Raw genomic sequence first — 14,299 nt, forward strand, 5'->3', positions numbered from 1 at the left:
TGGAAGTCTGAACGAGACAAACAGCAGTAGTGGCTGATAAAAGGATGTTTCCTCCTGAAGTCAAGTGACTTTATGTGCAACAGGCTTTTTCAGTTCCTCTTTTTTGCTTCCCTCCTAAAGCACTGCACCAGACTCGCCTCTTCTTCCATCTTAAATGTGGGAAGGTATAAGCAGAACCACCCATACGCAAAAGGAGGGACCAGCAGGTCTGGGGGAAGAAATGAGAAAAAAGCATCTGGGACGGTGAAGCTTTAAAGAATCCCAAAATGCCCAAAAAGAAGAAGACATGGAAGGCAGGCAAGCGTGGGGATAGGATGGAGCATGGTGGAGGAAGAGGAGCATGCAGCATTCTGTCGCCAGTCCAGCTTAGTCTTACCGAGGTCGGATTCCCGTTCCAGGGTTTTTCTGCAACAGCCTCCGAGTCTTGCGCATTCCAAGTGGCTAACACAGACCTTCCTCCTGGTGCCCTCCTGGAGTTTCAACCTGCTCCCAGGCTGGGTGCCTCCCGCACACCCGTTACCCTCCCCTCTCACCAGCAGGTAGCTCCCAAGACAACACACCCCAGCAGGGGCTGTTGGGAATTATGGTTCTAAGAAGACTTCCAGGCCTATCGTATAACTATGTGGCTGGCTAGCAGATGCCAGGAGTTACGGGGCCTTTTCCTGACTTACTTAATCTAGGATAGTGCCCTAATTAACTGCCCCTGAAGTATCGGTTCTGAGCATGCAGGTGTGTTTTATCTATCTTCCCCGGATGTAAACTCTACTCTTTTTTTGCATAATATGCATATTAAAAAAGCAATGCAGCAGAGGACCTAGAAGTAGTACAACCCCCTCTGAGTTACATTGTGGTTTTTAAAACAGTAGAGTGCATGTGTGTGTGGTTGTTGCCTTCTTGGAGGAAGTAGTGACTTGCCTGGCTTTCTGCCATTTCATTTTCAAAACATGCGAAGTGAGCATCACTACATTTCAGAAGCAACATGTTCTTCTTGCCACCCTTACAACTTTACATGCTAAGAGAGAACAAAGGGGAGAGAGAGGCTCGCCCCTGCTTCTCACATCCTCTTGCTGCACAGAAGGTCGATCCTGTTGGAACTACCGCATGGTAGGAAGAGGCTGAAGTGTAGCTACATACATTTTCCACTTTCTGCTCCCCCATCATTTGCCAGTGGAGCTCTGTTTCAATACAATCCATTTGGATGGGTGGAGTAGCTTTTCTCCAAAACCAGTAACAGGAGCTGAGAAGTAACTCTCATGACCTTCTGTAAAACTAGAGAAGAACCCGGCGATGCCCTGGATTTGAATGAGAGGCAAGCACTTGGCCCACGGAGGACCCTGTGGGGTGAGCCATGCCAGGAGCCCTTGCCTGGCACTGATAATCCAGGGGACAGGAGGGCAGAAAAGATACAGCAGCGGGTGTCTAGCAGGGAGCAGGTAAGGATGACAGCTGAAGGCTGAACCTCAACACCCTCAGAGCGCGGGAAGGACGAAGGGACCTGCACACTCCAAAGGCTGTGTGAAGAGTTCCCGATCCACTTTCCGTTTGGGCAGTCCCCATGTCCTTTCTGAGAAGGCTCTGCTCACAGCTGCAGCTGGCTGCCTCCTTGCAAAAGAAGGCCCAAGACCTGTTTCTGGGGCATTCACTGAAACACTTGTGGCTCTTCTGGTCACTATTCAAGATGGAGCTTGTTGAAATGACCTCTCCCTTTATAGCAAGAATATGTTTTGATTTCATTCCATGCTACACTTCAGGTGATTCTAAGCGTAAGTTCAAAGTCTCTCCGTTCTTCTCTATTCTACCAAGGTTATGTCTCCCCTGGTGCTTCACATTGGCCACGTCGCATCTTGTTCAATTGCTGGAGGGAGTGGAATTGCCAATAACGCACCGTCTTTGCCTCACAGCAGTCATTAAATCAGGCCACCTACCTACACGCTTGTCTAATCCAAGCAGGCAAATTCTTACAGCATAAACAGATCTTATTGCATATATTAAGTTGTCTACTTCTTCCAATGCTCCATCAGTTTTCTCGGGGGCGCTCTCAAAGGCCTTTGTCAAAAATCAATATGCTTTATGAAGATAGCATTTGACCACACAACGGTCTCTCTCTCTCTCTCTCTCTCTCTCTCTCTCTCTCTCTCTCTCTCTCATTCTCTCCCTGCACTCCCAGTAGCATGATTTAGTGGGGAACAAGTTACAGTTTCTTCTTCCACATGAACCTGCTTCCTTTTTCAGTTTTCAGTTCTACATGAAGGTGGAAAATGCTTTGCCTGTGGCAGACAGCATTGTCCATTCTAGTTGGTATTTGACTCTGCTGCAGAAGCTGCACCTTTTTCTGTTTTCTTTTCTATCAAGTGAAAAGACCGCCAATTTCCCCCTCCCTCCCTCAGTAGTAGGGAAATTAGGCCATTACTGGCCTGCTTGTGTGCGCCATCAGTCCTTTACTGCTTCTTTTCTGACGAGCCACATAATCTGACTGGTGGGACATTCACTGCCTCGCTGAGTGGCTCCAGAGACAAGCCACAGCCGACTCTCAGCCAAGAACCAGTTCCTGCTTTGCGATCCTTTGCAGCCGCCTCTTCGGCATCACTGTAAAGGCTTTATAGTGTGCCAGTTGCTGATTGGCTACCTGAGGTACAGGCTGGGGGCAGATGTGTTACCAAGGCCCTGCGGGATTTGGGTAGAGGATGTGGGTAAATGAGGCTGAAATGCAAAGCAGACGGGAAAGAGCCTTCTGCTGCACAAGCGCCAGATGTATCTGCCCATCCACATCAAGGTCAGCAGGAACCATATGACATGTTTTCTGGGCCAGAGCTGGGCTGTTAAATGCACACGCTTTGAAATGCTGTGGAGTTGTTAGTTATTGATCTGCCCTCCCACCAGGACCTTGGCACGTAAAGCCTAAAGTGATGACAATGGATGGGAGGACCGAGCGTCCGTGCTGCTGAATGGAGAACAGCTCCACTAATTCAATCAATTGAGTTTCTAGCAATCAAGACACCATCTGGACAGAATCTCACTCGTTGCCCAAGAAGATAAAGACATCTGGACTTCCTGGATGCCAAGGACACGCACGCTTAGTCCCATAGGCTGCAGACAGGCTTGTACTGACAAAGTTCCTTAATTATATTGAAATAATCTTGCCCTGTGAGCATCATGCAGTCCCTGCTTTGGAACATTAGTAGTATTTCATTGAGGACTTGGGGAGGCGGCTCCCATTTTGCCTGGAGGGGCCAAAATCAGTCTCTGGAGGAAGAGAGAGGAACAAGCTGCACAGTGAGGTAAATGGATAAATTTAGTCAATTTCAAATGTCTCAAAATCCTTTGTTGTTGTTGTTTTTGCTGTTATTTTAAGAATTTTCCACAGAAATCAGAGCATCCCTCTGGAAGTTTGGGATGTATAATGAGATAGTTCTCATGCTCTTTTCTGCTTCGGTGATTCAGTGCCAGTAACAAAAGCTCCCGACATGCTCAGATGCTACTGCAAGCAAAGTTAATTTCCCCCAGTGAGTGTTTTGTCTCTGCTCATTTTGGGTAAAGCCTTTTCACAGCTGGGTTGCCCGGCTCCTCGTCCACTTGTTCCTCCTTGGCAGGTTGGAAAGCATGGAAAGGAAAGGAGATCTTAAGAAGCTGGGGCTAAGGAGATGAGGCTGAAACAGCTGCAGGTGGAGGTCCATGGAAGAGCAGAGGAAGCAGATGAAGGCCAATGGCGTGCAGCACAATGGACTTCAGAGATGCAGAGTCCAGCAGATTACAGTGGAGGCAAATCCCTAGTTGTGCTCTTGTGGGTGCTACAAAGCTGCTTATCACAACTTTGCATCGCTAGTGCATTGCACTATGGTAACACTGGTGGTGGTTCAGGTGTGCACACCATTTCTGCATCAGCCTCAGATCGTGCAGGTTTGTTGTGCAGAACTGTAGCCTGGGATGGACCAGGCAACAACCACGGGCAAGGCCATTATCTTGTGACGGAGGGAAGCTCACGAAGTCCAAATGCCGGGGCATTGTCATCAGGGACTGGCAGGCCATCTGCCACCCTCTCAAGGTTTTCTGTTCCCTCTGAGCTTAGTGCCAAACCACACCGCCATTTTCTGATAATAGCATAGTTTTGTGCACTATGCCAGTCGTAATGCAAAGTGTTCTGGGGAGGCACGGTCTTAAACGGGTGGTTGAGACCCATTAGCTTTACAGAAGATTTGGTCCTGCAGGAGGTAAGAATTGATTTGCTGGTCCACAGCTACCTGTTGCTTTGGATATTCCTTGGAACATGCAAGGATGAGCATTTTATTTATTTATTTATTTATTATTTTTCGATTTATATCCTGCCTTTTTCCTACAAAGGGCTCAAGGCAGCTTACATCATCTCTCCTCCCCCATCTTACCCCCACAACAACAACCCTGTGAGGTAGGTTGGGCTGAGAGTCTGTGACTGGCCCAAAGTCACCCAGTTGGCTCCATGGCCGAGCGGGGACTAGAACCCAGCTCCTCTGAGTCCCAGGCCCGTGCTCTTAACCACTACACCACACTGGCGTTGGCCCTTCAAAATTTACCACTGCCCAAGAATATATATATTTGACAGCTAGCAAACTGTCATCTAAGAGAAAGGGGATTGTTCAATTTGCTTATTCACCCTGAATGTAAGCTGAGAAGTGGGAGGAACAGCCACCCTTGTTCTAGGTTCTCGACGAGGCCACGGCGCACGGTGGTGCTGACACCGCATCATGCTTAGGCAAGGAAGAGGAGAGAGAGACACCGCGTGGGGCGGCCAGAGAGTGGCCCAAGCCATTTTGCTTTCGGAAGGAAGCGGGCTGGGGTGGCCCAGGAGCTCGCTCCCGCACTGACCGCACCCTCCACGCCAGCGAAGGGCAGAAGGGCAGCTTAGCAGTGGGAGGGCAGGCTGCCTGTAGCACACGGCTCCGTCCTGCGCTGGGCCAAGGGGACGCCACGGCTGCCCATTCACACCATGAAGCATCCGCACTGCAGGCAGGGCGTGTAGCTTCAGGCAGGAGTCGGAAATTGGTAGGACGAGGGGAAATGGAGACCGATGGGCAAGAGAGAAGCGATGATGACTAGCAGGGAGTAACTTCGTGGGATACCGTAGGGATCTGGGTTAGGATAGGAGAGCATGGAGCTGGGGCACAGCAGGTTGTGGACTCGGGTCACGGGACTTGCTCCCGAGTCCGACTGGAGTTGCATGGAGTTCACTTGGTGGGAACGACTGGAGATTTCCACAGTTTTGGCCAACAAGTTGCAGACTGCATTTTTTTTCTTACAACTGAGGGCTTTCCATGCAGCAGGCCTGGAAACCGCAGAGGCTGTGGGAGCGAGGGAGTTTCAAGGCAGGATAGGGAGGGGTGGTTGCGAAGGGGTTGGATTTTGAAATTAGAAATCCTGAGAGTATATAACAGTTTTCAGTGGGCATGAAAAAGCCAGGCCATACACAGATGAAGAGCCTCTTGGGAAAAGGTGTTCTAGTATGGTCTGGTGCTTAGAGTGTTGGTCTGGGACTTGAGGGATCTGCGTTCGGACCCCCACCCCTTCGTGAAACTCACTGGGTGACTCTGGGCCACTCACTCATTCTGAGCCTAGTCGACCTCCCAAGGTTGTGAGGAGTTCTGTGTTTCCCCTGAGATGAATTGCCATGCTCAGGACACCCGGAAGGGAAATTTATTTTCTCAGCAAAAATATATCTTGGGAGCAATCTGTGTTGCAGCGTAAAGTATTTGGGGATAATGCAGTCTTGAATGTCCACAAAGACCCAGTAGCTTTATCAGAGACTTGCTCTTGATGGAGAAAAAAACTGCTATTACTGGTCTCTTGATATGGATCAACGAAGTGCCTGCATTCTTGGCCTCCCATTGGGAACATGGCTATGGAGATTCTCATGAGCAACTGCATGTCAAAACTTACCACCACACCACTGCTAGGCAGATGTTCCCCAGATTCTGGTGTGAGTAATTGGGGCCCCAAGTCATTTAGCTACTTTGAACTGGGCCTAGAAGTGGACTGGCAGCCAGTGTGAATGAAAAGGCACTGATTTAATATGATAACACCGTTCAACCTCTCTTCACGATTTTGCTGGCCTGTTTCTGACCAGCCGAAACTTCTGGACTTTTCTTTCCAAGGCAATCCCATGTCTGGGGGACTGCAGAATAGGTTGGGATCCCACCTCTGACCTCGGAATAACACGGAACAGGCAGGAACTGCCCGGGGTGCCCGCCCCTTGCCAGCCCTGCCCCCGCGGCCACATCTCCCTCTGCTCAGCACTGGTCCCTCCCTGGGGCCCCACTTGGCCCCATCCCCTTCCTCTGCTGTACCTAAAGGGCTTGTGAAGAAGAGAACACCCCCTGCCCCCAAAGACACAGATGGTGTTATAGGGGAGGCCCTTGCCTTTCCACCCCCTTAAGCAGCTCCCCACAAAGGGGAAACCTGCTTCAATGTCCTTCCATTGGGGTTGACCGCTTCAGGGTTGTTGCCACCCTGTTCTGAGTTGGGGCTGCTGGCATCCACCCCAGGTGGGAACTGTGTGTAATCAGCAGGCAGGCCTTGGATGACTTCCTTCCTTCCTTCCTTTAAACAAATAAATAAGATTTTGCCTTCCCTTGGCAGGGCTGGAGCCTCTTTCCTCTGGGTGGCCACCCACCCAGCCCCAAGGCCAGCACCAGCAAAAGGCTGGCAGGTTGGTAGGCGGGCTGGCGAGATGCTGAGCCGGGTGGGAAGGAAGGCTGGCAAGGCGGTGGAGATGGCAGGGCCGTCTTAACAGCATCATGGGCCCCGGGCAAAGCAGTGTACTGGGGCCCCTACGACAACCACAACTACTGCTAATTTGGGAAGTTTCCCAATTTTCCAAGGGTTAACATACCCAGATTAGCATGGGGCCCACGGGCAAGTGCCCATCAGGCGCATGCATTAAGACGGCCCTGGGAGCTGGCCCTTCGGCCGTGCCGAGAAGGCCCGGGCTGCCCGCTGCGGCTGCGGGGGACTGGACTTCAGCAACATTGCCATTAAAAGCTACACTTCCCCGGCCCTGCGCTTTGAAATAACTAGAGACCTAAATCTTCCTCTCTCTTGTAGTGAAGTGACCCATATGTACAACTGGAATTAGCTATTAAAATGCAGAGGTTGCTTATGATTCTTTATAATTGAAATGTCAATGTCTGGTGCCGATGCCTTTTTACAAAGTTCAGCTTATATTAAAGATCATGCGGTGCTGCCATCTAGTGGCCCTTCATATTTTTTCCCAGAGGAGAGGAATTTGCTTGTGATGCATCCTTTTGATAGGAATGCTGAGAGTCTGGCTGGAAGAAGAAAGTCCTTGTATATGCACTGCCTCAAGGCATCACAGCTTGGAGACCTGGTCTTGGAACAAGAGTGATGTTTCGAGTGGAACCAGTGGCAACTCCTTGTGTCTCCTTGCTCACCTCATGGCCTTGTTGAGTAGCCATCCATCCATATGGACTAGAAACTGTGTGGACCCCTTGTGGAGTGCCCTTTGCTGCCTTCCCAGGCTACAGCAAGTGCCCTGGATTCAAACTGTGCTGGAGATGCTTGTTGTGAAGGGCTGGGGGGACGGGGTGTGTCTGGTGATGGGGACAAGATTTGGTTCACAACTTTCTTCCAGCCTCCACCAGCCCGGCACCCTCTGGCTCAGCCTACGGCTCCCAGGATTCTTGGGCCATGATGGCTGGGCTGACGGAAGCCGATCAGTTCCAAAGCAAGTACCAGCATGAGGATTCCATCTAAGCGATCCCCTTGCTTCTTCCGGTGCCTCTCCTTGACTGTAAATGTATCCGGATGGATAGAATAAGCTATTAGGAAAAAGACAGGCAGTGGCATGGTGTAATGGCAATACCTTACCATGCCCAGACCTGCTTGCAACTCAGTTATGGACCTTCCATAACTACATGGCTCCACTTTTCCCCTGCTTGTGCCATGGGACTAACTCAGTCTTCCTCAATCTGGACATCCTTGGTTGTGTTGGGCTCTACAGCTCCCATGCTCCCCAGCCAGCATGAGCAAAGCTGCTATCAGTTGGACAAGGCAAATGCTTCAAGCTAAGACTTTCAGTGATCCAGGCTTTGCAGCCCTCTGAAGCTATAGAAGGTCATGAACTTTGAGGAGAGCTGCTCACATTAGTGAAATAGTCCCCTGAATCCTCAGATCAAGGCTGAAAAAACACAGCCCTGCTTCCTGCTCACCCTATTCTGCTCCGCCTCCCTGGTCCAAGGGGAATAAAATTATCTTTGGATTTTCTCCCTCCCTTGGGAAGGGAGAAAAGGAGGTGATTGCTGAAGGTGTGCAGTCCCGACCTCCTGTGGAGGGTCTTTTCCCCCTGAGGACAGGAACTGCTGTGTTCCCACTGGATGAGTTTCAGTGATTGAAGCCAGAGGATGTGGACAAGATGCTTGGAGATGTTCACCTCACCACTTGCCCACTCAAGCCTTGCCCTCTTTGGCTGATCATCCAGGCCAAGGAGGGGTGAGTGTCTGGAGTTTGTAAATGCCTCTCTGAAGGAGGGCCTGGGCCTGGCTCCATGCTGTTCAACATCTATGAAGTCTGGCAAGGGCCCACCCTTTCTGCTTCTGCGGGAAGGATGGAACTGACAACTACACAGGTCTTTCAGCCTCCAAAAGCCTCCAAAAGGCTTTTAAGTTTTGTACCGAGACAATGATTGGATAAATGATGACATGCTGAAGTTTGGATGCTCTTCACAGAATCACAGAGCAGTAGAGTTGGAAGGGGCCATGAAGGCCAGCGGGTCCAACCTGCTATTGGTGCAGGACACCAATTTGCACCATCCCACTCAGATGGCTGTCCAGTTTCACAATAGTTGCCATAGCTGTGCCCCCAGAGAAAGTCCAAAAATGCAGGCAGCTGTCTTGGTTCATGTCAACAAAACAGTTCTATGAGTTTTGAGGATCGTATTCGCACAGTGTTGGAGAAATGAAGTGACCGACTGAAGATTTGATTTTAAAGACGATATCGGACTGCACAGAAATGGACAGACTGACTTTAACTCTCGAGGAAAAAGAAGATACAGTTTACTACCAAACATGGAACTTCTTCTATCATTGGCTAGAGAACTGGAATTTTAATTAGGGCTGAAATACATAGCAATTGTAGAAAGAAATAAGATTTTATTCTCAGTATGTTTGAAGTCTTTGGAATAACTATTTGTTCAGTGTGTAGAAAATAATAAAAATTTTGAAACCAGGGACAAAAAGCAGTTTCATGAGTTTTCATCTCCAATGGGAGGAGGAATTTTGAGTCTGAATCACCCACTGAAGAGAAGGCTCTTCCTCCTCTCATATACTTGGTATTACAACAGGCAACAAGATGTGTTTGTTGGAAAAATGCATTTCCCCCCAGCTACTGAGAGGGTTGCAGCAATACTTAGGGAAAGAGGGGATTCTAATGGTGGGGAGAATGCTCCTGCCATCAGCAAGTGTGAGGGCCGCGTTCCTGTGAGCCATGGCTCCACTACACCACCGTGTTGTCCGTGTTGTCCATTGTTTCCAGCGGACATCACATGTGCTGGAGAAGCCTTCGCAGAGGTTCTGCTATGGCAGTGAAGCTAACACAGGCCTCTTCCGGGATGCAGCATGCCAGGCTATGTGAACACATGGCGAACTGAACACTCCAGCACCCCGGCACCCCTGTCACCGAAGACTAGCTGCAGCAGAAGAGCCTTCTGTGCTGGTGGCGCCCGACCCGCAATGAAGAACCCTGGTTCCCCTCCACAGTGAAGTGAGGATGCCGGTGCCTTGCTTCAAGCACGGGCTCTCTTTGAAGACGCCTGGGGAAGACCAGATGCCAAAGCAGGGGATCAGCACACTGCGGAGCCGACATACACAGGCTTGCAAGCTCATGCCGTTTGCTGCTCAGCAGGCAGTTTCAGCTTGAACTAGCAGACACCTATTATGAGATTATGGATTTAAAAGTGCCCCTTGGTAAGACTGGAGGGGCTTGACTTCTGCACAAAACAGACAATAAATTCTCCGGCTCAGATGGCAATCAAATACAGGGAACTCTTTTTATATCCTCTGAGAAACACTGATAAGGTTTCCCCTGAGACACGTGGCAAGGACGTTCTTTGCTCTGCAATGGGACAATGAAAGAAACCCGGAAGAAAGCTCGTTATGACATCCAGCTGTGCGGCTGAGGGACTTGGCAGTGAGCGCAGCCCAGCTGCTAGGAGGTAATGAATGAATGTTTTGACCCACGGTGGCCAAACCACAACTTCCTTCTAGGTGGAAGCATTCTGGGACAGCTTCGATCAAGTCTGGGTTGGATGTGGAAGGAAATGGTCCTACACAATATCTGGTTCTGCACACCTGGCATGCACACACACACACGTGTGTGTGTGCGTGCACACACTCACTGCCTTCCAGGTTATGGAAGTGTCAAACCAACTCAGACTGTTCCTCCACCCCAGCAGGTGTCGTGCTTGCCTTCCTACCAGGAAATGTAAGCTGCTCCTCATCTTCATTCCTCGAGCACTTGGAGACAAGCAAAGCTGCAGGAGACCCACAATAGGCTGGAGTCTGAAACCTCTTCCCAGAAGGCTTCCTGGCAAGCAGCTGAGCTCATTTGGGGAGTGCTTCTTAAGGAACAAGAGGCAGCAGCTGGCAGGAGACCTACGTGGCATTTCCAAGCAAACCAGTTGTGCTCAAACGACTGGTGAGCTTTTGTGCACCAAACACGGAAGGAATATCAGTGTTGCTTCATACACCATTGTTTGGCTTTTTAGGGTTTCCTCCTCTGGATTTGCTGGCTGTGACTAAATGAAAAGAGGCACAATGGCACTTGGCAGGGAGAGCCGTTCCTTGAAAGTAGATAAACACTGGGGTAAGAGAAATAACGAGCACAAAGAATTGCTTCCATCCATGATAACATCTTCACAACTTGCTCATAAATTATTCCCCCAACATTATCAGTGGCTCCAGTTAATTCTTTTGCTGTCATTTCTGTGCTGCATTAGCAAGGCAAGCGTGATTCTTCCCCATTCCACTTTGATGCTGGGGTGCCAGGCTTTCCCCATGCACTAGATGACAGCTCCGCACATCTCTAGCAAAGATGGCTAATGGGATAAATGGGAATTGTAGTCCAACCCTTCCGAAGCAGACCATTGCTCTCCCTAGGGCACTGCTACCAAACTGTGGGCAGGCCCCTTCCAGGCTTTGCTGCTTGTGGGAACCTTTCGGTGGGAGACACGAAGGACGCAATGAGGACCTTGAGGCTTCCAAGCGGAGTGATGGTTCTTGGCCCTCTGCTACAAAGCAGAATTGTCCCTCTGAACTAACTCCAAGATTATTCTTTGTTTGAGTATTTATAGGCCACTTTTCTGGATCAAGTGCACCCAAGGCAGAAAAGAAATTATATAAAATAATGATACTCTACCCTAATCTATATTAATATAAGAATCTATAATAGGAAAGGAGGATGTCTGTCTGTCTGTCCGTTGATAACATAGTACCAAGATCCTGAAATTCAAACACCCGAAAAGTGGAATTATATTGAGGGAAGCCTAGAAATAGGTATCTTGGGCTTATTGTCTTTTATTGACTGAATGATTTAAGTTAATTTATACTCCACCTTTTTGTCAAAATATGACACTCAAGGTGGCTTGCAGTAATAATTAAGACTGCTTAAAGCAATACATTTCAGTAAAATAATTACACAATAAAAATAGGGGTGGCACCTGGCCCAGCAGGCCTACTTGCAAGCCCAAGGCGTTCGTGAACAAAGCCATCTTCAGCTGCTGGCTGAAGCACTGCAGAGCAGGGGGGAAAGGCCCTCCTTCGGCAGGGCGTTTTGCAGCCTAGCAGCAGCCCCTGGAAAGACCCTCTCCTGGGCAGCCTGGCCCCAAGTCATACAGAGCTTTACAGGTCACCGCCAGCACTTCGAATTCCACCCAGAAACAGAGCGGAAACCCGTGACGCTGCTGTAACTGGGGAGCTGCCGGTGCCTGGCTGTAGTGAACAGCATAGCCACAGCAGAACTGATTCTTTTTATTAATGTGACTGTGCCCACGCAATTGAAACTTGCAGTAACAACTTCGGCCATTAGGGGCAGCCCATCCAAATCTGCCCATGGCTGAAAGTCTGTCCATAGTCCATAAAGTCTGCAACCAGGGTGCTCAGTAGGCTGAGAGTTAGATGTTCCCTTCTGTTGTGGCTCAGCCCCTCTCCTGGGGGTTGGAGTGACCAGAGCCCTTCTGTGGGGGGCTGCGGGGAGGGGGGGGCAGAATGGCAGGGGCTGTGCCTAGGGCTTCCAGTGAGCAGGGCATCCTGATTTATAGCAGTACCTAGTCATAAAGCCAGGAACTCAGTCAACTGTTGCTTATCACAGTTAAGATAAGCAACAAAGGTATTAGCAACTCAGTCAAGACAGCCGTAAATACCAGAGTAAGATCTTCCCAGGTGCATGCAGAAAGAGTTTTTGTATCCAGTCCAAAGTCCAGTCAGGCCAGGCAGCAGCCTAAGAATTCAGCAGAGATTCAGTGTCCAGAGCTGCACCGGAAAGACAGGTCAAGGAGGCAGGGGTGAGGGGTCAGGAGAAAGGTCTGTGGTGCAGGAACCGAGTCGGATGCTGCCACCATCCAATTCCTTGGTGTGCCGGTTTTCCTTTTATTCCCCCACTGGCTGGAGGTGCCCACGCGCCTGGCTGAAGTGCACTAGACAGGTGAGGCATGGAAGAGACACTCCACCTGAGTGAGAAAGGCTGCAATTGTGCTTTCGAGTGGCAGCATTCTCGGGGATGGGTGGCCGCTCCCACGCTGGCTAAGGGATCCCCACTCACCCCCAGTGGCTCTGCCTCATCCTTCACTATCACTGTCCTGGACTTTCAAATTGTGCTCATCCTCAGGAGCCAGAGCATCCCTCATTCTGCCAAAAACCACCGAGACCTGAAAGCAAATTCTTTCCGTTTCCAGCCAGTGGCTCTGTCAGTCAGCAATTTTCAGCACCTTCCCACTTGGGGCCTGAATGCCTGAATTATCCCGGGTCCCAACATATCGTGAGTGTCCCTAGCAGAGGATGCCCTATTGCAACAAGACCAGCAGGGTGGCCAGAGGTCAGTCATGTTTGCATGTAGCGCTATTTTGCATTTTCAGTTTGCATCTATTGCATGTGAGGGGCCATTTCCTACAAGTGCAGTTCAGTGATAAAGTGGAAGGGCTTTGAAGTTGCCCCTCACCTGGACAGCAAACTGGACAGGGACAGAAGCTACCAGGTCACAGCCTTCCTCACTATGCTCTTTCTGTTGAGGTTATAGTAGATATTTTTAAATCTGCAGCTATACATATAACTATGAAGATCCCTAAAAGTGTTCAAATACTGATTGGCTGAGTGACCGCCTGCTTGCAATGAGATTTGCCACCAGAGTGGTCATGGCAGGCCTGAGTCTTCCTGGTTTCACATTCCTAAACAGGTGAGTCCTTTTACTTGCAGGTTTCCTGAATTATTACTTTCTTTTTTGATGGTGGAGGCCATTCTTCTGTTACAAATAAAATTCTGAAGGTATGGAAAGACAGTAGACCCACCTGCTGAGTCTCACAGACTGTTTTATGATTGGCAGGCTGTCCGAGTAACTATTGGAGGCAGAGGAACACTAAGAGGTGCCTTGGGCCACCTCAGACCTTTGTCCAGCCTTCTCTCCCCAAGAAGCAGGACAGCGGCCTGCCCGGGCTCAGCTGAGAGTCTCTCCCAAGGGTCCCTGGGGTTGCCAGGGACCGAACGGGGATGTTCTCCCACCAGAGTGTGCTTGCCCTACAGTTCATCCCTTCCTACTGCACTGCAGGATGATTCATGGGATATTTATCATTTATATCCCACTCCTCAGGATACAAATCCTTCTACCACAGTTCACAGCAGGCAATAAATACAGTTCAACAACAACAGATGCTTAAACCTTAAACATGCTGGGGCAAAGCACAAGAGCAGCAGAAATTATTCCTTTCAAAGGTCTGTGGAAGAGCAAAGTCTTCAGGGCCTATTCCATCCCAGAATGGGGAGGAACAGGAGTGCAAAGGAGCACCAGCAAAAACTTTCCTGGCCCCAGTTGGCAGGCCAGGGAGGTTGGCCTTAAGGTCTGGAAAGCCAGTTGCTTGACTAGTCTGGCCTAGGCAGTTTAGGATTTCTAAAGGTTAAACACGAGCATTTTAAAATGAGCCTGTGCAAGAAAAGAACAGGACAACCAATGAGCTTGGTGTAAAATCCATAGCTACATAAAAGAGCATTTATGTTGAACACAGGCAGCATCTAAAGAGCATTCTTAAAATAGCTCATATAACAGCAAAGCT

The sequence above is a fragment of the Varanus komodoensis genome, unplaced genomic scaffold (assembly GCF_004798865.1).
Source record: "Varanus komodoensis strain SLA01 unplaced genomic scaffold, ASM479886v1 scaffold5, whole genome shotgun sequence".
Lineage (NCBI taxonomy): Eukaryota > Metazoa > Chordata > Lepidosauria > Squamata > Varanidae > Varanus > Varanus komodoensis.